Source organism: Diachasma alloeum, unplaced genomic scaffold (genome assembly GCF_001412515.2).
Source record: "Diachasma alloeum isolate Michigan unplaced genomic scaffold, Dall2.0 Dall_scaffold_01145, whole genome shotgun sequence".
Taxonomy (NCBI): Eukaryota; Metazoa; Arthropoda; class Insecta; order Hymenoptera; family Braconidae; genus Diachasma; species Diachasma alloeum.
In genome coordinates this window covers 77,837-98,992 of record NW_021681255.1, presented here as the reverse complement: position 1 = coordinate 98,992, position 21,156 = coordinate 77,837, and the positions used below count along the sequence as shown (strand labels likewise).

General features: G+C 41.6%; 1 protein-coding gene across 1 annotated transcript in view; it reads right to left on the bottom strand.

Annotated features, from left to right (window-relative positions):
* The window catches only part of LOC107045968 (FAD-linked sulfhydryl oxidase ALR), a 93,663-nt gene that overhangs the window by 10,993 nt on the left and 61,514 nt on the right, over positions 1-21,156 (bottom strand). The window lies entirely within an intron of this gene.

The window sequence follows — 21,156 nt, the reverse complement described above, 5'->3', positions numbered from 1 at the left end:
CGGCCCTATTTATTACTAATTATTGACGTGGATACGTCTGTGTTTTCATTATGGAGGACATTTAGGGAAAAAGCCCTTATGGTTCCGAATCGGTAGTGGCGCTATATATTTGAATTCGAGAAAATGCTAGAATTTTCTAAAAATTATGGATTTTTTTTAGCATATTGCAGATTTTTCTAGAAAAGTTGAGATTTTTCTAGAAAATTCTCCAGTTCTTCTTTAGAAATAAATTACTATTTTGAAGGATCCTTGGCGCTGTTCAGCAAAATACCGACAGTTGGTTATTATTGCGCGAAATAGATAAAATTTGTGGAGCCGTGTTTCGCAAAGGTTCTTGTATGCGATTTCATTGTTCATGAAATATGCTGAACGTTTGTTTAGGGATTTTGGTCGTACATAATAATTCAATCGCATCGTGATTGTAAAAAACTTCTTATCATGACGAGACAGTATGAAATCCCGAATTCTTCTAATATACCTATATAAATATATAGAATGAAAAACTGATGTTCAGTGAGAGAAAGGGGAGATTGATTGATTGATAGGATTTTCTAACTGTAAGTTTTGTCTTACAAAGTGACACCGTAAGGAGTCGATAAAATAGACATAGTAATAAAAGCTGTATTTAATACAAAATTATTAGAATATTGCAAAGTAATAATGACTCTGTGAGTGAATATTAGATGCCAAGATTCTCTAAATACAGCCACATAACAAATCGCGTTAATACTTAAGTAACGTGATTAAAAGATAAGATTATAAGATGAGATTATAATATAAGATGGAGGTGAGAGCGGGCTTCCAGTAGAGAAATGTGGGAAATAATGTATTAATAATATGAAAGTAATAGTGCATATGAATAGAATGAAATTTATAACGTTGAATATGTACCTCATTATGGAGCAAGAGATCCTTCAAGGCAGCATTGAAGGACGAAAGTGAGGTGAGGTCATGCACGGTAGATGGAATAGAGTTCTATGAGTAGGTTGCAGAGGCAAAAAAAGAGCGTTGCAAAGCCACCGTACTATGACGAGGGACAGGTACCGGTAGCACACGACCGCGCGTCGGTCGAACAATCAAATTCAATCAACCGAAGTCTGTATATCATAGAGTGAACCTTCCAAGAGATGTCCGTCACATGACCCCACCAAGTTATTTTCCTGTCAAAGATCACACCAAGGTTACGTGCGGATGGCTCGAAAGGGACTCTAAAATCGCTAATGGCAATAAAAGAGTCATCCCTTGAATACGTCCCATTCACAAAACCTTGTGAATCACATACAATGGCCTTGGTCTTGACAACATTCAGCTGAAGCCTATTGACTGACGCCTAATCAGCCACAAGAACGGCAACATATCTTATCCTAGCCACAGCCTCATCCTGATTGTCAGGGATATAGCTAAAATACACCTGGAGGTCATCGGCATAGATGCGGCATAGATGGCTCACATTACCTGGGAATACCTCATGCACATCATTGATGTACATCAATGAGGAACAGTAAAGGACCTAGGACTGACCCTTGAGTAATGCCCTTATTGAACGGATTGAAGGACGATAATCCTCCAGATGCATCAAAGGTCGCCTGGGAATGACCGGACAAATAGGAGGCAATCTATCTAATGATGACAGTGATCGAAAACCCATACCCCGGAAGCTTCCTCAGCAGCAACATATGGCAAACCGAATCGAAAGCCTTACTGAAATCAAACAGTAACAGCATGGTCAGCTCACGATGATCTACACCAATGCGCCCAATACGAAAACCTGCCTGGAAGGGGTTAAGTATAGAGCGTCGAGCAAGGTAATTGTGAATTTGAAGAGAAGCTAGTCTCAACAGGACTTTCGACAAAAAGCACAATAATGCAATTGGCCTATAGTCATTCACAGAAGATGGATTTTTCACGTTGTCGAGCGCCAGCACCAATTACCTCTTCCACTCAGCAGGAAAATCCGAGATGGAAAATGGGCGATGGAATATCTTCACAAGGAAGGGGGCCAGAACAGGAAGAGCAGCCTTGACTACAGATGCAGAGATAGCATCAATGCCCCGAGCACCAGTGGAGAAATGTCTCACCGCACCAGTAACCTCACCAACAGTTACGGCGCCAAAGGTTAACCCATGGCCAGTAGCTACTGGATCCCTGGCCAATACCTCAAGACAATCCTCCACCAGCGGCTCATCAGCATCAAACATAATACACCCGCAAAATACTCATTAAGAGTCCCACCATCGTGCTTAGTAGTACTAGACTCGTTCGGCAGAATTCCCAACGAGCGAAGCTCCTTCTATATATGAGCTAGATCAGATATTGCTAACAGTCTAGCCTGATAGTATGATTGTCGGGCGCTGTCTATCTTACGGTGGCCGTGGTCACGAGCAACACGATACTCGTCAAGAGCCTCACGCGAGCACGTGCGCTTGAAAACCCTATAAAGACGATCCCTTTCATCAGTACGCTCATCACGATGTCTGATGAACCAAGGTTTACGCTTAGATGACCTCCTCACTGTTTTTATGCAAAGAGCTACCTTAATTGGGTTACCAATATTGCAGCTAAGACAATTGACCATATCAGACAGAGAGAATAATGTATCAAAACATGACAAATCACAGAACTCCAGGCACTGACTGAGCTTATGCGGTGACGTATTTCGCCCCCCTGCGGAGAAAGAAACGAAAATACAGAGCCCTCAGCGACCAATCTTGAAACGAAAGTTGAGTGCCAGTACGTTTTCTTCCCAAAACGCACAAAAACTACAATCCAATCAACCAGCGAAGGAACAGCTGCCGACAGCTCAGTATAATAACCGCGGAGGCGGCAGAGTCCCAAAATGCTGCTCTAAAAATTATTCTAAAATGACTGGGTCTAAATTATCACAACCCAATAAAAAATGCAGGGTAACAAAATGAAATTAATTTTTAAAAAAATCGAGATCTAAGTGCGAATAACAAATAAAATATAATGAATTAACCCCGTCTTACCGTGAGGGCGTCATTTCTCGGACGGTTAAGGGTAACTCGACCATCAATAACCGATTCTTCGTTTTTTTTTTCGTCAAATAGGAAGTTTGCCGTTTCCGTAGTCATTTTTGATGTTTTTGGGACAAGAACACGTTTGATTTTTACTAAAAAACTTCGGAATTCGATAAATATTTGTTAAAACAAAACACAGCTCCCCGGATTCAGTTCTCGGACGCCAAAAATTGACCCACTTCAGTTCTCGGACGACATGAATTCAGTTCTCGGACGAAGTGAATGAGAGGGGTTTGGGAGAAGGAAAAATATAGGAAATCAATTGTAAAAAATATTTTTGACAGATCTATTCTCATTCCAATAGCCATAAACTTATTACACACTAAATGATAATCATGAATAACCATTATTATTATGAATTAAGAGTAATTGAGCCAAGAGATTTCATCAGTTTGTGAACGGAATTCTGCAATTGATCTTTAGTGACGGGAAACCCCCTATCAGCCATATAACAAATCCATTCTACCAGTTTCTTCTCATAAAATTTTCCCACAATACACTCAAGGCCAGGTCTATTGATTCCAGCTTTTGTCTTGCCATTTGCCTTGTCGTATAAGGTTGACTTAGGGATATTATATTCTTTGCTGACTGATCCCAAAGATCTTCCTGTTCTGATCGCCGTCAGAGCACTTTCTAACTGCTCAGGAGTATACTCTGGTGCTTTTGATTTTCTAGGTCGCGAAAGCGTCGCAGGCCTGAACGAGTCGAAGAATGGATGATTTTTTTTTTTGTTATTATTCTTGGGAATCTTTTTTTTTTTCAAAAACGTCAGAAGAATGTCTCCATGAGAATAAGAGCACTGACAGGGATGAACGCCTGTATGAATAAATTTAATGAAAAAATTTAGCGCTTTCTCTGAGATTTTTTTTTCAGCAATTTTAGCAACAAAAACGAATAAAAATTTAGCAGAAAAAAATTCTAATATTTACACCTATGAATTTCATTAAACATCTCAAAATCTATTTACTTTTTTCAAACCGAATATCTATTGGACAAATGAAACGGTAAAATTAGATAAAATTCTATATAAACGGTCCAAAAAACGAATAGAATTTTCCAATACAATTCTAATGGAACTCCAAGAGAATTCTCATAGAATTCCACTAGAAATGCGATAGAATTTCTCAGAGAAAGTGCTAAGTTTTTCTGTCAAATTTCTTCATGCGTGCGATTGAGGTTAAGCACATGGATAAACACGTCCGAGAACTGAACCCATCTCGCCTTTGGTGGATTCAGATCTCGGACCCTCAATTTCTCCAATAATTTATTTATTTTTTTAAATTGTCCACATCTATTTTTATTCGAAAATTAACCTTCAACTCATAAAAACCGATTATAAACAATTTTTCACTTACATTTTGTTGTTAGATCCTTAAGAAGCACAGAGGGATTTCACCGTCCGCGCACTACATAACACTTCACAGACCCCCCTACTGTGTGAACCCTCGAATAAATATAAGCGTAATAATTCTGTACACTTAGTGAAATATTAATAAATATTTTAATTTGGGGAGAATTTATTCTACTTTTGGAGGGAATAACAGAAAATATAATATATAATAATTTGGAAGGAATAACAGAAAAAGCCGTCAAACACTATGGATATGCAATTAATTTGAAATTCAATCGTAAGAGTGCTCTGCGTCCGAGATCTGAATACCGTCCGAGAACTGACGTCCTCACGGTATTCCTCGATATTCTAGGTTCTTGATCCTCGGAAATCAACATAAGAAGAAACAAATCACAAAATGATAAATAAATAATTAATGACTCGATACAATACAATTCCCTAGCCTCGATGTGTCCGAAGATAACATACTAGTCAAAATTAAAAACAACGCCCTAAAGTTGTCACATATTCCGTAGTCAACGAAGGAAGTCAAACGGTAAAATAACTAGTACAACTACTAATGAGTCAGAATAACCGCGGTGCAGGGATCTACTCTTACCCCGAGGAAACAACGCGTCCACTCAAAGTGGCAAGAATAAGATTTAAGTACACGTGCACTTGAGGGGGGATTGCCTCGAACGAAAACAAACACAACTGCCGGCAACGAACTGCGACGCTGCGTACGCTGCGACGGTGCAACAGACCAAAATTCGAGCGTCGACAAATCATGCTGCAATTCCTCTGTCAATGCCACAAAATTCTAGTAGTTATTCCCGACCGAATAAATGTCGAAATATTATCCCTGATACCTGCCTTCGAATGCCACGAAAAATGAAAAATGTGAAACCTCGAGGGTAAACAACTCTGACCTCGAAATTCCAACTGCCGTTACATTCCCCAAAAATCGATTATCTCACGGCACCATAGCGAAACGATAGTCGGAAGAAATTAGAAAGACCCAAAATTAACAATTTAACGGGATTTCACTTCACAGGAAAAAACTAATATCTTCCAACCGTTAACAAATAAATCGTTAAAAGAACGCGAGTGACGCTGTTAAATGAGGGGCGAGAGTCGCCACGAAAACCCGACAATAATCGAAAATGGGATCAATTGCCACAGGTCACTTTTCCGACAAAACTAAAGGAAAATATAATAATAATCTCTCGCGCCTTGTACATAAAATACAGATCCGCCCGGTGGCTTGGCGCAGTGGGTAAGTTCGTTGCCTCACACGCGAAAGGTTCCGAGTTCAAATCCCGGCCGGGTAGAATGGTGCGATCTAACCATTTAAAGTCTTGATCATCATCGCAGTATACCCTAACCGGGTCGAAGCGATGTAAAATAACAATTCAAAAAAAAAAATACAGATCACGTTAATGATTTTTCACCGCTCATCGATATAAGTTCTGCAACCATCGCTCTCTCCAAAAACAGCCAAACGGTGGCACCAAATCCCGATCTGGTTATTTGCTCGAAAACTCCATAAAAAAAATTCGTCCGACGATATCAAAAAGTTTTCCACAGTGGCTACGATGATGTCCAAACGAGAAGTGATCGTTGCGGGTAACACCAACATTTTCGGACCGAAACGACCATATGATTGGTTCGCCATATCTCCGCTCCGATTGGACGTTAATGTCAAATCCAATCAGAGCCAATTAATACTTCCATAATCCCTTCGTGTACCCATTAAAACATTAAGCCCCGTGAAGATAGCATTAATCTTATAAAATAATTTTCCCCATTAATTATTCGTTTCCTTCTGAACGTTTGAAGTGAGTTCAGAATATCCAAGTCCAAGGGGAATAAATGTATTAGCCGAGTCCCCCAACATAGACTCCGTATGCTGTCACCACCACTCGTCTTCTCCGCGAACCTTTCGAGCGCGGACCTCTTCAAATATTCTGCTCCGACAAAATCTTGTCTCCTCGACCAATCCAGACCTAGATGTAGGCTTCCATTGGAATCCAGGCTCAATCCCACGATGTGATCCGATGAGTGGTGGTTCCATGCATCGATATAATTCAAATAATATGATGAATAAAATATTAAATCCCAAACACAATCAAACAATAACTCTCGCTTCGCCAATGATGTGACTACTCGTCTGGAAATCCTCTTAAACCGCTGAACGGTCGAAATACAAAAATACCACGTTACAGCGGACAGAGGGAGACAAAATCTCTGAAGGAGAAATCAGCCATTGGTGCTGAGCGTGGAAACACTACCTTCAGCATGACGGTGATTAGATCATGACCATGAACGAAAGGCACATCCGTCTTCTAATAAGAGATTAGCGTATCATTCTGATCAATATAGCAGAGATCCAACCACGAATCAGTCCTGCCAACATGATGAGTAGCTCCATGCAGAACAAAATAGAGAGAGTTTTCTTCAGCTAAGGCTCATAGGAACAGAGCATCAGCGTCATGTGAGAGTTCATCCGCCTTGAAATCGCCGAGTATTACATTGGTATTATAGTTATCGAGATGATTATTGACAGTAGGACGAAATCGTTACCTGCAATCAAAGGAGCATGAAGAGATCTACAGACCATAGCTACGAGGATAGTAAGGAAGCCAGGATGAGCAATCTCACAAAAAAGTTACTCCAGATGCCCAGACCTGGACGTCTACATAGCAGACGTCGACGCAAGCGCCCTGACCTTAAAACAGCAGTTGATGTATAAAGTGACACCGCCGCCATGCATATTCCGATTACGCCTGAAGAGTCTGTAGCCTTCAAGATGAACCACATCATCATCAATCAGGGGGCCAAGCTTGGTCTCAGACATAGCTATCATATGGAATAGTGGACGAGAGGCCAAAAAGTGCTCAACACGCCCAATGTGCACTCTAATGGAGATCACATTAAGGTGACAGACACGCAAGCCCTCGTTAGACAGCAAAGACGATGCAATGGAAAAATTGAGAACAAATAAGTGAGTGAAAAGTGGTACGTAAGTGATCAGTAGAATTAATGCATGAAGGTGCAGAGCGAGCAGCAAAAGACGAAAGTTCTTTAATCCGTTCAGCGATGAAATACGCGTCGACGTATCCTCCTTCCTTCTCTTAATGAAGACTTCACCATCACGTATGAATGTAGTGAATCTCTTCTTTCTACATTCATCCCGTAGTGCTCAGCGTAGCTTATAAAGATCCGGTGGCAGGAACTCATTGAAGTTGATCAGTGACGATTACAGTAGTGTAGTAATTCTGGACGCCCGGACTAATTCAGTATCAAGAGATGAAGAATGCATAGCGTGAAAAATGGCATGGGCAAGGCGCCTGATGTCAGTGTCTTTCGAGTAATGAAGGCCAAAAATAATGACAACAGAGGTGAGACGAGCCCGCTCTTTAACAAGATTCGAAAGGGAACTCGAGTTTTCCTTAACTGTCACCTTCATATTATCAATACGAGAGGAGACACACGCTGACATACTACCAGAAGAACCAGTAGACACAAGCTTGTTCACGGTCTCTCGAAGTTCCTCGTGCTCATTTTCAACCATTGTCACTCGCTCCTCTACATTCGTAACTTTCTCAACTAGAGTTGGAATCTGGTCAAGAGCAACCATAGAAGGGTTCATCGCTGTGGCATCAGTTTGCAGAGTAGCCAATGTTTCGCTCATGGTCGTAATATTTCGAGTGCGCTGGTCAATAGCATCAAGCACAGCGAGCTTCTCAAGTATTCTAGCCAATACATTATTAGAGCTCAGGACATTAGCAGTGAACAATCTGTGAGCATTTAGTGGCTAGCAGTGGTAAGCAAAGCAGATTCTGGTAGAGTCGGGACTACAAGAGGAGTCTGCCCAGTTGGCAGTGGCGGAAAGGTCATGGTAGGAGTCAAAGCAGCACTCTGAGGCCTTGAGCTAGCTCCTGATTCCACAGAATTCGAAGACTGATTTCGCGTCCTCTCCGCAATCGGTGAACTGTATATAAGGCTTTTGTGACTGCATTGCAGGTTACCCATACTTTTATCAAGTTCCCATCTATATGTCGAATCCGTAAAAACGCGAGTGCAGGTGAGATGGAAATATTGCTTGCAGCTCTCACATTTACAAGATTTAGCGGCTTTTTGAGTTCGACATCCAGAGCAAATCTGTTCATCACACTATTTATTATTATTATTATTATTTTTTTACTCGTAAATGAGATCGCTGAACGATCCTCGAGGGTTCCGACTTCGCCTCGAAGACCGCCCAGCAAGCTAAGCGATGCAAACAATTCCTTATCGCTCTGCAATAGTGCTCCCACTAACCAGAGGGTGAGCTCTATTGAAATCCAGAATCATGCTGCCTAAGTAGATGAAGGGAACCGAGGATGACTGCCTTCTGCATCTGGCCAGCCAAATTGAAGGCTTGACGCCTACAGGCCGGGATAGTTTTGAGCGCAGATATGAATGACTCCTTCATTCCCCCAAGAGAGCCAATGATAAGGACAACCAACCTCACTTTAAATCCTCTGTTAATTTGACGTAGCTCAAAGAGGAATGACTGGTATTTGAGCCGTTTCTCCTCTTCTTTAACTGTGATGTTGCTCTCAGCCGGAGCTCAGAACTCAATGACATAGATGATTTTGTCATCAAAATCGAAGAGGACGATGTCAGGTTTCGTCGCAACGATTGGCCTGACAGTCGCGAACGAGAAGGTCCAGTAAATCTTACACCTCTCGTTCACGACAACGGACTCAATATCTCCTGCAGCATACGGCAGCAGTGGTGTTCTGTCTATCCCATAAGAGTGCCGCAGATGGAAATACAGCACTCTCAAAGCCGCATTATGACGGTAGATATAACTCGTGATTGCATACCTCGAACAAGCCGACAAAAGATGCATCAGAGTTTCCGGGGACTGCTCGCAAGCCCGACATCGAATGTCTGGAACTTGCAACCCCATAACACGACTTCGATAGACTAGGGTGTTTACCGCAGCATCCTGGCAGGCGCAAATGAAACCCTCAGTTTCGGACATCAAGCCAACTGACTTCAAGAAAGAGAATGTCAGCTGGATGGAGAGACCCTGCTCTGCCACATGGCGGAAGAATACGCCATGCATGGGCCTATCAACGACTTCACCTCGAAGACCGCTCAGTAAACTAAGCGATACAAACTTTTCCTAATCGCTCTGCAGAAGTGCTTTCTCTAACCAGAGGGTGAGCCCTATTGCAATCCAGAATCATGCTGCCTAAGTAGCCGAGGGGACGCAAGGATGCCAGCCTTCTGCATCTGGCCAGCCAATATGGAGGCATTCCGCCTGCAGGCTCGGATCACTTGAAACGCAGATACAAAAGACGGCTTCATTCCGCCGAGAGAACCAATAATGAGGACAATCAACTTGATCCTGAACCCCCGGTTCAGCTGACGTAGCTCAAACAGAAGAGGCTGGTATTTAAGCTGCTTTTCTTCTTCCTTCATTGATATATTGTTCTCGGCAGGAATCGAGAACTCAACGACATAGATGATTTTGTCATCAAAGTCAACGAGGACGAGGTTTGGCTTCGTCGCCGCGATAGGCCTGATGGTCGCAAATGAGAAGTTCCAATAAATCTTACACCTCTCATTCACGACGACGGACTCAACATCCCCTGGAGCATGACGCAGCACCGGCGTCCTATCTATCCCATAAGAGTGCCGTAAATGATAATACAGCACTCTCAAAGCCGCATTATGACGGTAGATATAACTCGTGATTGCATACGTCGAACAAGCCGACAAAAGATGCATCAGAGTTTCCGGGGACTGCTTGCAAGCCCGACACCTAACATTGATGGACACCTAACACCATAGACACCTAACACCGGAACTTGCAATCCCATAACACGACTTCGATAGACCAGGGTTATCATGCCATCCTGACACGCGCAAATGAAACTCTCAGTCTCGCACATCAAGCCAGCCGACTTCAAGAAAGAGAAAGTCAACAGACACACACAGAGACAGAGTAAGAGAGGTACAAAGAGAGAGTAAGTTATTATTATTATTATTACTATTACTGTTGATGTTGTTGTTGTTGTTGTTGTTGTTATTGTTGTTGTTGTTAAGTGATGAGGCAGAAGCTGAAGCTGATTTCTTGCAGAGCCGAAATTTAAATGAAGCACTCTTTTACCCCCAGATTACGAATCGATACAGTTTACCGTGTGAATTAATGTCCTTAGGTATACTAATAGCAGTCAGTAAAGAAGAAGTCGTCGATGACACTCAGGAACCGAGTTAAATCAGATCGAGGATCGATATTTAATCAGTTACACAATAAATGTCACCTGGTGAGTCAAATTGATGAAAATGATGAGGGGAACAGGAAGCCAAGCGATAGACAGCAAAACCAGCCTTGCAGGTTATCTTCACTCCACAAAAATCTTCAAAAGGCCACAATAAAGCAGAAATGCAACCAACAAGGAGGTGTAACAGCTCCAACCATCGGTTGCTGATGAGAGCGTGCAGCAGTCTATAAAGCAAAGCTGCCCGAAGGCCAAGATATGCAGTATAAAAGTCCAAAGCAAGAGCGATATGTCATGCGCCTAATAATACTCACAGAGCGGGACCGAGTAAGGTTATAGACGTATTCACGTAAAATGACAGCCGTATCAAAGATATAGCAACCCGCAAATTTTTATTCATTTATGCACAATGTTAAACTATTGAAAACAGCGGAAAATTTATGAAGCAATTTTCTCACTATCATTGTTCAATGTCAGTAATGATTAATAAATAAATAAATGATGCATAAATAAATAAATCAATAGTCAGTAATAAATGTAGATAAATTCAATTTTTATGTGTGAATTATTTCATTTCCAATGAAACCGGAAAATTATACTGGGTAAAAATGAAAACAAAATGAAATATAATTGGAAAAAATAAAAGTGGCATAGGAAAATTTGGGACCGAGGAATTGGGGGGAGGGGTTGAAGAATACAAAAGGCCCCATTGTGGGGCCACATGGTTTCTACCGAGGACCCGACTGGGTATCAATGTCGCCCGTTGGTGTTCCGTTAACTGGAGACCGGGGGGCCTATTCTCAAAATATTTCCGTGCACGGAAGTGGCTTCGTAGACGAATTCCGTGTAGGAATCATACAGGCGTTCCGTCAACGGAGTCGATTCCGCGCACGGAAATATTTCGAGGATAGGCCCCCTGATACCTCTCTATTGTGGAGTAACCCTCAGTACTTGGATGGGTGATCGCTTAAGAACACTCTCGCCCAAAAATTTCGGAAGGTAGGCACGGTGTAGTGGCCTAATGTGCCCCTCCAGGCAGTACGGCAGAAGGGCACACATTAAGGCTCCGCATAATCGGCCGGCTGTACTAATGGGGTTTTCCATGGTCACCCGTACAGTCCTAGTCCGAGTGGGGTACAGTTGATAAGAGTAAGACGGCGTATGGTAAACGTAGATCAAATATGAAAAGAAGAGTGGAAGAGGCAGGCAAACAGAAACGGGGAGCCTATAAAACTTGTTCGTCACACATCCGAAACAATTTTTTCTAGCTCATATAATTGTAACCCTTGGCTTCGGCTCGGGCTGCAAACTTATATTCGCCAGAAAATTTCATTCGTTTTAAGGATATCCAAGGAACTCCCTCAAATGACAGTCTCATTTTTTCTTTAAGTTTCTTAAATAGACCGCGTGTTTATCATTAACGCTTATTATTGATTTTTTTGTTGACAAATGAGAACAATTGTAACAAAAATTGCGAAAAATAATTGCGAAATATTTCAATCAATTTTCTATTTGATCCAAGAAGCGTGGGGTCGAAGGGACATAGACGTCACCACACTAGCGGAGTTGTTTCGTAAGTATGAAAAATCCCAATCACTCCGTTGGGTTGAAGTGGCACGTCAAATTGATGCAGCAAGAATATTCTATTGAAATTCCCAACGTGCGGTAGTCTCTTTGATGTTCATGCCAACAAAAGAACTGCTAAAAGACAGGAGATTCGATGTCAATCTGAAAGTCATTATCGGTGGATAGGAAGAATTTAAAGACTTCCAGTGTTCGATTAAATATTCATCTAATTTACGAAAGAATGTCACACATATTTTTTATTTATGCAGGTTGTGACGAGGTACTTTTTTATTATTATTTTAATTATTTTTCCCACACACTCAGCCCCCTAAAATATAAATTCTCACCACCGTTGGTCACCCGATTTCCCCAATTATTTCCCCTCACCCCCCTCTATCCTTTTCACTGGAAGCAGAGACGAGATCGCCCGAAGGAAGTCAGCCTCACCGGCCCACGAATTCGCTAAACAAGGTCCGTGCCCCCCTGGAAAAATACCCACAAGACGCCCCTTGACAACATTTATCCTCAGAAGTCCACTTAGATACACTCCTGTCTGATACCCCATCAGCCCCCCGCAGAGATCTAAGTCAAGTGACGAAGTTACACGAAGGAATACGAAGGAGCGCAAAAAGAAAAGGAAAAGAACAAAGGAGACACTCGTTCAGCTGCCCCGTGAGTTACCACGTACCTGTGAGCTATTCAAAAACAGACACATTACCCGTGCAAAAGAGGGAAGAAGTCGTGTGGCTGATCATCCCCAGAATATCACAGCCGAATCCTGGACTTGTTGAGGTGGACTGAATGCTTGGGAATTGTATACTACCCGGAAAAATCGACAAGGGAAATCGACAAGGATCCAAGGACGCCCCGATTTGTGCCCACGCGGCCGTAAGTACGAGTTACATCGTCCATTTTCCCATCATTTCATCCCCCCCTCCCCCCAATTAATTACCACCCAACGGTGAGCCCACACACTTTTCTTTTGTCCCATTCAAGTTATTCTATTGATATTGATATTTTTTTTTTGATTTCCCTTGACACGACTAGATTCTCCCCTTGTTAATAAAATTAGAGCCATCCCTATTAGCGTGTACAAATGTAGCCTGGCCTTACCCAACCCCTAGATCTCATATAAAAGGCATTGCATAAATCTTTGAGAGATCTTTATTGTTTTTTGAATTGGAAATATAATTCGTATTTAAAATCAATCCCTCAATTGTCCCAATTATTTGGTTTCCCTTAATCTTCCTTTTAGGTGATTAAACTAATTAAATAGTTAAAGGTTACAAGGTTTAGTCAATTCAGGGATTGGAGAGGCCCAACTTAATCCTCTCTCATCAGCAATCAATTTCCTAAAATAGCTGACTTTAACAAAAAATAGCTGACGAAAGTTGCAGAAAAGCAATATCTGAGGAGAAGAAACTGATGATCCAGGCTAAATCAAAAGAGAGATAATTTTGTTCCTAATGCGCAAGGTCGGAGATTTCATTTATCAAAACAGCTGATATCAGAAGTGAGCTTCAAGTAGGCATTTGAAGGGGGTGACAAATAGGAATGTGACGTTTGAGAATTCCCAAAAAGAGGGTTATATTAACCCGAATGACCAACGATGAAAAATTCTCGGATCGCCAAGTTGACCCTCAGCTTCGACTGACTTCTCCGGTTGAGCTCACGGGAATTTCGCTCACTTAAGGATGACGACCGGGGAAATCTTGGGTAAAATCTCCGCAAAATAAAAACATCGATCAGATTTGTTTAAAGGGAAATATAATGAATTAAATGGTTTCCATGTCGAACGGACAGGATATCCAAATGGGTTCAGTGTAACACGTTATTGTCGTTCGACATCCTTGGCTTCTTCGGAGTGAGGACCGACTGTCCTGTTCCGCCTCTAACCGTGATCTGCGTTCGTTTTCGAGCTATAACTCGTTGCTAAGCCGAAACGGAATTAAGCATTCTAACGATTTTTAGAAACTAACACAGTTATGCTGCTGCTATTGACAGTTTCTAATACAGTCAAACAGTTTCTGGACGGAAACTGGACTCTAATGTCACCGTGAGACTATTTAGGTAAGGCAGTCCTACTCACAGAAACTGAAATTCTTTCGGTTTTCTGTGCGGAAATAATATTGAAAATATAATTCTCTTAAAATTAAAATAACCGACGTATAGACTATGTCCTGTAACATGATAAAAATCATGTACTGTTCCTCGCTTGAACTGGCCGCGGATCATGGGGGGGAAAATTAGAATTTTTACCCCAGCGAGGAGTCGGATCACCCAGGGCCACAAGTGTCATTTTCTTCATTTCTTTTATTTACTCTTCCTTTTATTATTCTCTCAAATTCTGTCGACGCTGCTCACCGTGGGTTACGCGTGAGCTTCGTGACGAGGGGAGTGGAGCGGAGCATCGGGAATGGCTACAATTCGGCGCTGCGGCAGATGAAGAGTTGACACACCTACGAGCATGCACACACCGAGTCTGGGAGACTCACATCTGTAAGAACGCGGCAGACGATAGACGCACGCCAGCAGGCAACTCAGGCCTCTACGTGCGAGCCCCTACTACCTTACCGATGAATCGGTGGCGCAAGGCCACCCAAGAAAAAAACTCATGCTGTAGCATCAAGAGAGCCGCCGATTATGTTGGCTCATGCGCCATTCAACGCGGATCACCTCCACCGACCGCGAGGCGCAGGTTTCAGTTTTTTGGGACTCATAAATACTGAATAATTACCAATTGAAAATTCACAATTTAAATTTCATTGGGACGCGGATTCTCCGAGCCACCATCGGTTTATTGGGGTGGGGGTAGAACAGATTTTGAGGTTCCTCGGGGCGATGTACGGCCCCAACGGACGACTCTTCGCTGGGATTCAGTCATATTAAGTCGCTCTGTGCAATTAAAGTTTTATTACGCTCTTTGAGCTTCTCTAAATTGTTGAAACAATTATTACTTTGGTGTGCCTGGATTTTCCGGCCTTTTCCTGACGTCGCCGTACTGAGGGTCCAGACGAGTTTATCCTGGAGTTTCTCGCGTATCAAATGGTGAGCGTGATTCAATTTGTGAGTGCTCGCGTGGTTTTTCGATTCATTTCTCCGGTGGCCATTTTGGACACCGTTTGAGTGTTAAAATTCGAGGCTTTTGCCTTCGAGATACGGCACTCAGTGGCTTTTGGCCTCATTCCTTAATTTTTATTATTAAATATTAATTATTTCATTCATTTTGTTGACGTTTCTCGGTTTTGGTTTTGGAACTTTGTTCAATTTCTTCATTCGTGTGGCCTTCGCGGTGTCGCGCTTCGGGTGATTCTCGCGAATGATAATATTTCGTCATTAAATTGTGGCTGTATGATATTGGTTCATTTTTCCAATCAAGTAAAAATATTGGATTTTTATAATTACTTCTTATTCTCGCATGTGCTAAACTATTAATACTCTGTATCGAGTCATACCGCGTGCAGTTCTCTCTCACGCACTTCATTGAATTACTCAATTTTGTAATTATCAAACATTCAATTAGTTTCTGAAAATTTATAAATTGTAGCTTCAGACAATTAATAATTTTTGATTTGTGTCGAACCTTTGCTCGCGGGAGTCCTCTCCCGTACATGTAAAAATAGCGAATAATATTTCACTGCCATTTGGTTGAATTTTCTGTTGTTTTATTGTTGTGAGGAAATAGGGCATATATTTCAGCATGTGTGGGACAATTTCGTCTTTAACGTGTGTGGGGTTTACAGCATGAGCCGAAGGCGAGGTTGGTAAGCACGCGGCTGAGGGTCCTTTATTTTACTTCCCGTGGTTAGAACGCGATTTTCCGTCTCGGCGTAGGCGCAAAGTCAGAGTTCCCTCCCGCTTCGCGAAGCGGGAGGGAAATGTAACTTTGCGCCCGCCGGGACGGAAAATAGCATGTGCACCTCGGGCGGGAAAACATGACTTTCCGCTCTTGATGCACAATATACTATTATTTTATTTCCGAATAATTTATGGTGTTGAACTGCATTAATTGTTCGCCCGTTCCCACACGTCTCCGCGGTTTCCTGAGCTAGTCGTGGAACGCGCTTCGACGTCGTGGCCTTGTGCTTTGAAGGTTAAAAGGACTGGCGCCCTTTTGGCATTGTTTCTTTGGTTCCTTTCGTTGATCATCTTCGTACTTATTCGGGTTAAGAGATTCCATAAGGGTTGCTGAAAGTTAGTGGACGACAACGCACACGATTTCCTGCGTGTGTCGTTGAAAAATACGTCACAGTCCATACGTCGCACTCTACTACTAAGCGTATTAGTACTCCCGTGCAATAGTCGACGGAATATTTACGCCAGTTGCCGACCCTAATGGTTGGGTGAGCTAAGTGTTGCTCCGGCAGCTGCGTTTAGCGCGGTTAGTACTTGGATGGGTGACCGCTTCGGAATACCTTCGCCCACAAATTTCGGAAGGTAGGCACGGTGTAGTGCCCTAATGTGCCTCTAGTAAGTGTGACAGAAGGGTAGATTAGGGCTCTGCACAATCAGTCGGCTGTATGACTGGGATTTTCCATGGTTAGCCGCACAGTCCTAGCCCGAATGGGGTACGATGGCCAGTAAGAAGGCCAGTATGAGAAACAGTAAGAGGAACAGCTGCTGAGAGCTCAGTATATCAACCGTGGAGGGGGCTGGATCCCAAAATGCTGCTCCGAAAAACTATTTTGAAATAACTGGGTTCTAATTTATCAAAGAGAAACTAGACATGCGGGGTAACAAGATAAATTTTGTAAAAAAAACAGCGCCAAGAAAAAGTTTAGTTTGGTTCTTACTGGGAAGTAGAAATTTTTTTAAAATCCAAAGGAATAAAAAAGAAAGCCAAGTCAGTAATGTCGAATGAACGAACATAGTGCACAATCAGATTTCTATAAGAAAAATAGTTTCAAATCGAATAAGGATTTTTAAAAAATTCGTCATGAAATAAAAAATTAGTAGAAGGAGGACCAACATCCTTGGCGCGGATCAAAAGATGGCGGATTAGATTGATACTAGACAGTGAGTTGAAAAACTCCGCGCCAAGAACGTTGGTACTCCTTCTAGTAATTTTTTATTTCATGAGGAACTTTTTTTCAATCCTTATTCGATTTGAATCTATTTGTCTCATAGAAATGTGATTATGCACTATGTTTGTTCATTCGACATTGCTGAATTGCCTTTCTTTTTCATTTCTTTGTATTTTTCAAAAATTTCTACTTCCCAGTAAGAACCAAACCAAACTTTTTCTTGGCGCTGTTTTTTTACAAAAACATTTGTTTTTGTTTTTTTTGGGAGATGTCATTTTTTTCGAAATAAGCAAGGAATGGTTTTTATATCCTATAAATTTTTTAATTTCCAATTCAATTCAGCTCATTTATTTATCACACGATAGGTCATCGTTCTAATTAACAATCGAAGCACAACAAATAGTTGTACTTCACAGTCATCATTTCCACCGACTTTTATTTCGTTATTCCAGATTTTCTGCCTTAATTTGCTTCTTCCAGAATTTATTTATGCACGGAACTCAATTGAAAAATATCTGTGGAATTTATCGTTCATGCACCAAGTTCAATTTTTAAATTGCCGAGCTCCCTCCTTGGTGTGTGTGGTATTGCAGTGCTACCAACTCCGCAACAAAAAAATCATGGGAGATGATGTGAAATACGAGAATGTGCATGTGAATCCGTTGCTATGCGCGTAATTATTTAAATATTGGTTGGAATAAAAAAAATACCTCAATGAGAAGCTTGTGGTCGATTTATATAATGTAGCTAAGATTATTTTTCATGTAGCTTGTCACATTTGTATTTTATTTAAAGGATATGAGTCGGAAGTAGTGGAGGGGGTAGTTGCTTCGTGGATAGATACACGGCAGCGTTCGGCCAGTTTTGTACAGTCAAAGTCAAAACTGTTTTTTAGCCGATACGCTATCGCGTATCTCGATTTAATAAAATAACTCCAAGTCAGAAATTTAATTACAAATAAAATATAATAAAATAAACCCTGTCTTATTCTCGATATTCTAAGCACTCAATGCACGGAAATAAAACACAAAAACGAGTTACAAAATAATAAATAAACGACTAAAGACTATATACAACACAATTCCCTAGCTGCGGTATGGCAAAAGATAACATACTAGTCAATTAAAAGACAGTCAAAACTAGTCAATTAATCCGTAGTCCAAGGAAAGGTGAAACGGTAAAATAACTGGTAAAATTTCCAATGAGTCGAAATAACCGCGGTGCGGAAATCTACTATTCATCCGAGAAACCATTGCGTCGATCCAAAGTGGCGAGAATAAGAATCTAACTCAGGCTATTGAGAGGGGGATTGCCCCGAGAGACGAAAACAACACAGCCGACAGTTTAGTAAAGGTCGCCCGGCACATGATAACTCGAGCGCCGAAAACGCTACAATCCCTCTAACAATAACTACGATAATTCAACGGTCTCTGAACGAATGCGCGACGAATTCGAAAAATTAAATGCGATAAAGTTAGGTTTTCAGAGGCCGAGAAAAATACTACCAATACCTCGAGAGAAAAATATTACTGATCTTGAGATCCCAAACCGCCGTACCCGCCGTACTCGCAATACCCGAAATTCGATATTAAATACGCGGCGTAGGCGAAACGAGAGTCAACAAAATCAACTATTAAAATCACTGAAATTTACTGAAATCTATGTGGAGTAACAAACGACGAATTCCATAACTTCATCGGACAATTTAATCAATCAAAAATTGGATCCGAATATAATGACTCTGCCGAATAAGGGGTGAGCATCGGCCTGAAAATATTACGAACTCAAATGGCGTCAATCGCCACGGACCAACGTCCATCAAAAGCCAAATGCCAAACTCACTCCTTGTGAGACACTTTCAACACTTCAAAATAAATCCACCGCTCACCAATCAATTCAATCCCGATAACGGTAGATCTGGTCTCAAGCCTTCTCTAAAATATCTAAAATAGCCCTCAGTAGAGCCTCGGGTCCCGACAGCAATTTTCAAATCAAAAAGCAGCCATCATAAAACGAGCCGAATATTGGCACAGCGATGTGTCTATTGTCCAAACCAGAAGTATCCGTTGCCAGTAGTCCTAACTCATACGGCAACGCTCCGAAACCACACCACCAAATAATTGCCCTACCCTGACAACCTCTCCGCTCTGATTGGACGTCGACATCGTACCCAACCAGAGCCAACGGAATCTTCACTAATGATCTCATACCTGTGATATATTTACCGGGGTGAATATCTCATAACAAATGACAAATATCGAATACCACAATTCCACAATCATTTTCATCAACGATTGTCATTTTTATGGACATCTGAAGTCAGCCCAGAATTCTCCAATCCAAAAATGAGATTATCCTTTGACAAGGAACACTAGGTAGGGTGACCAGGTCAGTTTCTGGACGGTTAAGAGAAATTCGAGTTTCATGGCAAGATCTAAAATCATAGAATCACCTAAATGGCGATATGATTGGTTTCAATACATTCGAGAATACTTTAAACGGAAAAAAATCATTTGGAGTCGAAATAATGAAGTAAAAATAAGTAAATTAAGAAATAGTGGCATACCACCGAAAACCCTAATTTCTGAACGACTGGGCCAGAAAATGGACGGTGGTAGACCAATTGATGGACGATTTGGGGGAATGGACAATCTTTCCGTAGTTTAGTGGAACATATGGTGTTTTTTTTTTATTAAAAATGAGAAAAATACAGAACAAATCGAATGTTTAGTCTCGAGGATATACAGCACTGGAAACTCCACCTAATTTTTAAGGCACCATGGATAAAAGTGATTAGCAATATATTCATAAAACGTCGAGGACACCATCCAACCAGAATCTGATCTCCCTACAGGCCAATCATGAGGAATTGATTCACTTACAGCTAGTGGGATTCCCTTGTAAGGAAACAGAATTATGGGGGGCAGTGCTGCACCAGCAGCTGATATGGTACAGAGAACAGAGAGTTGCTCCTTCTCCTTTCCCGATACAACTTCATAAAAATCCTTCTGACCTTTTTCCCCCAAGAGGCATCCAAGTGGAGGACAAAGCTGAACTCCTGATTCATCTCCGTTGAATTGACTCCCAGGCTTTGTCAAAACACCAGCTGCTCCAATTTCCTCCAAATAACTGTAAAGGTTTTTGAACCACTCCCGAATCTCGTCTTCTGTCACTGATGCTCGGCCTTTCGATAAACCTTCAGGTTTTTTCAACTGAATTTCCTCGTGTCTTGCTAGAAAAAGTTGCAGCCAAGTTTCCCCTGGTCTGTCATCAGTGAATGGATTGTCCCTGGGAACTTCTCTCAAGACCTTTTGCACTGCATTTTTCACCTCTTCAGGATGCATTGGGAAACCAATCCTGGCTTTATCTAGAATCCATTTCTTTAGACGAGCTTCCTCACCCGTCAAAACTGATGGGGGACCTCTCCTCCCGATTGTCGGATTACTAATTCCCGTTAATTTTGCGTGCAATGTCGAATTTGGAATGTCGTACTGTTTTGCAACTTTTCCAATGGTCCCTTCAGCCTCCACATCCCCCAGTGCCTTCTGGAGATCCTCATTGGTGTACTTGACGTTTTTTTAAATCTTTTTCAGGTTTTGGCATCTAAAAAAATTTAATTGTAAGAACATTACAAAAGTTATAATTTCATTCACAGTGAAAAATGGCAGGTTATTGGGATAAACTACTCTGCGTCCAGAAATTAAAAATTTTCCGTCCAGAAACTAAAATTAGGTTAGATTTTCCTGGTCTGGAAATAAACGGTCGTATTTCATTAGCTCCCCCTCAAATTTGGATTCCAGGGATTTCGAAAATGAAGAATTATATTTGTAGGCAATAATCATATGATACATACCGTGTTTATTTATCCTTAAAGTATTTTTTCGCGCTTTGTCGATGGCACTGTGTTGCGGTCGGCT